Here is a 3,344-nt window from a genome sequence, read left to right as displayed (position 1 = left end):
TTAACGAACAATTTTTTTTTTCAATTGGTTATAAAAACACGTAAACTCAGAAGATGTGGACTGTGACTGCACCATATATCTAGTAGGGAGTGGTGCTGACTGTAAACAGATGATTTGGAGCGATTCGCGCGCCATCTGTTGGTCATTCTAAGGACTTATTGAACTACCCTCGTAAATAATTTTTTTTCTTTATTGACTTAAAATAACACCCATTAAACTCAATGGACTTTAATGAAACTTCATATCCCTTAGTCTTTCTGGCAGACTAAAATGCAAAAAAGGCGTGATTTGATTTAAAATCAGAACTAAGGGGTGTTTTTTTGAGATCGCTGATGACGAACCCGTGGTAAAAATTGAGAAATTCAAAATGGCAGATCTAATATGGCGGACTAAAATGCAAAAATTCACGTGATTTGAATGAAAGTTAGTACGGAGGAAGCTATCAATAAGGCCCCTACAAATAAGGCCGCTTCCCCTCATCCTTGCTCGAGTTCGCCGAAATTCTTCCTCCACTCTCACACTGACTCCGAAATTCAAGTCACAGCCGCTACCAATAATACCGCCGTAGAATCGCACATTTCATGGTTTTTAGGAGTTATTTTATTTTATCCAAATGTAGAAATATGTCTTCAAAAAATATCAGAAAACCATCGATATATAAAAATTATGATTTCTACTGCGGCTCTATTCGTAACGGCCTTATTGATATCTTCGACTGTACTAAAGGGTTTTTTAGGTCGACAAATCCATTTTCAGAATTGATAAATTCAGAATGGCGGACCAAAAATCAGAAAGTTATTGTTTTTGGGATCGCTAATTGAGGGCCTCCCCATGCAACAACCGCTTTGGCGCGGCGACTCATTCTCCGTCTCTCTTTTCGCAACGCAAAGTGCCGGGAACGAATTGGCCCGATGAAAAAGACAGAAAATGAAGGGGGAAAAAATATCAGCCTATAGATATAGATAATTAAAAAAGGCACAAATTATGTCCAACAAATTGTTCGATTCCACTTGTCATTTACGAACTAAAACATAAAAACTGGTTTACGAATTGGATCGAATTTCATACTTTTTTGTGCTCAACTCGTCGAAACATCGTTGCTTATTGATGAAGTTAGCTCAAATTTGATGCACGATCGTTAAATACGTTAGTGATGCTCAAAATACTTAACTTGTGATCAAAAAATATATTTGTATATTAATATTGTAATGTTAATCAATACACAACGCGCGCCGTATTTGTTTTTTTAACTTCCCCCAAAAAAAAAGTATAGACGAAACTTTCGAATTCGAAAAACATCCAGCGACAAAGTTTCTGTCAGAGTTCAAAGAAGTTTTCTAAAAAATTTCAGAACTCTAAAACAACAACTTCGGAAGAAACAATCAAAAATATTTTTACGCCCGAACGTTGCAGACTGCCGAATTCGGGCTCTCGCTCGTATAAAACAAAATGTGAAAATAAGCCTGGTATTCGTGGTGTACCGGTGCAAGATGAACAAAACTTTAATCCAAACAAGATTGCAAAATTGCTGAAGCTACGAAAATTTGTGCGTTTTCAGAATCGGATTTAAAAAAAATAAATAAAAACGAGAAAAAGCGTAAAAAAAAACATTTATCGGTTTATACAGTTTGTTCTATGCCGCCACACAGTGTAGTCAAAAGTACTTTTTGTGGGCGAAAGTCTCTCCACAACACAATTTTTGGTTGATTTTGAATTTTTTTAAATGACCATAAGGCTCTTGGGTAAATCGGTTCGGTGCGAAAATTTCGATTTTTCTAAACCAAAATTTTGTATTGAACAACAAAATTAATAATACTTTCATCCTAACTTTTTAGAAGCGCCTTTTTTAAGATCTGCGAATTGAATAACGAAGAACTTGAGTGAATTTAATTACTATCACTGTGTCTATTTGAAAATATCGGTTGTTGCAAAATTATTTTAACAATTTTTATGATTTTTTGTAAATTTGCAGCTTCAACAAGTTGCAATTTTGTGTGTATTAAAGTTTTGTTTGTACCAGTACACCAGTATAGTCTGCAACGTTCGGGCGTCGAAATATTTTTGATTGTTTCTTCCGACTGATCGAAAAATTTGTTGGACATAATTTGTGCCTTTATTAATTCATTTTCTGACTTTTTCTTCGGGACAATACATTTCCGCCACTTTGCATCGGGAAAAGGGAAAATGAGGATGTGTCGCCGCGCCCAAGCGGTTGTTGCATGAGGGCCTCAATTACGAATCTAAATTTAAAATTACGTAATTCCAATCAGTGCATCCAAGGTGGTATACAATAAAAAATACATGCACTGACTGATTTATCATGAAGACTTGTAGTTGTAGGTTCACAATTTTTTGTAATTATTTGCTTGTACCAGTTTTGGTACACAAATTTGATTTCGAATCCAACAGTAGACTGCTGGTTAATGAATAATCCCGAATGAAAATAATAAAAATTTTGTTCCGTAGATGCAGATAATAAAACTTCAATTCAAATGCAATCCACGCATTTAATAAGAGCATATTTTGTCAACAATAACTTGCAATACGTGAGTCGTATGCTGATTAGAATTTTACAAATATAGTATAGGATTATTGGAGAGAAAGCCTCTCTGGAATGCCAACTATTTGCGCTTCAGTTTGTACCACACCCGTTGAATGAATGGTCACATTATATCGTGGTCGTAAGTGGACAGTAACGACGTATGAGGACGTGTTACTAGAGGTCATTTGTCAGAACATGTGCAGTATGTCTCTAAAGTCATCTACAGAAATCTATACACATCTACTGATGGCCGAGAGGAATGCGGACAAGAAGCTTCGTTCCCTTATTCGCTTGCTCGATAAAATGCGTCTATATACTCATGTATGCACATTGCACATGTACACAGATGTTTATTCACCACTGGATTTACTCATCGCATTTTCAATCAATAACACATCCTCTTGATATGAATGAAAACGTTACTTTTCACAGTAACAATAAATACTTCAAGCTTTATTTGACTGAATTTCAGATTTGAATTGAATTAAGAAAACAACTAAATTTAAGTAGAAAAATTATCTTCAATGAAAAAACTACTTATCTTAAGGGCATGTGATACTTACAGTTTCCCCGGCCTTTATTCCACAAAAATGAAAATTTTTAAAAACTGAATTCGGAGATGCTATAAAATATCATAACGGACGTCCCCGGACTCCTTTTCGAGGAATAATAACAAAAAAATTTATTGCGCTAAATAAACATTTTATGCATATGTATTATTTTGAGATTACGTCGTTTTTCATCTCTGCCTTTCCGATAATCTGGAAATTATTTATGAAATAAACTTTTTTGATTGCCTGCA

The 3,344-nt window shown here is 34.9% G+C and overlaps 1 protein-coding gene across 1 annotated transcript in view; it reads left to right on the top strand.

The window, feature by feature from the left end:
* LOC117178188 (ATP-dependent RNA helicase DDX54) overlaps positions 1-3,344 on the top strand; it is a 105,566-nt gene that overhangs the window by 87,988 nt on the left and 14,234 nt on the right. The window lies entirely within an intron of this gene.

This window comes from Belonocnema kinseyi, chromosome 8 (assembly GCF_010883055.1).
Source record: "Belonocnema kinseyi isolate 2016_QV_RU_SX_M_011 chromosome 8, B_treatae_v1, whole genome shotgun sequence".
Lineage (NCBI taxonomy): Eukaryota > Metazoa > Arthropoda > Insecta > Hymenoptera > Cynipidae > Belonocnema > Belonocnema kinseyi.
Note: the sequence above shows the minus strand (reverse complement) of the source record. Positions and strands in the feature narration are given on the sequence as shown.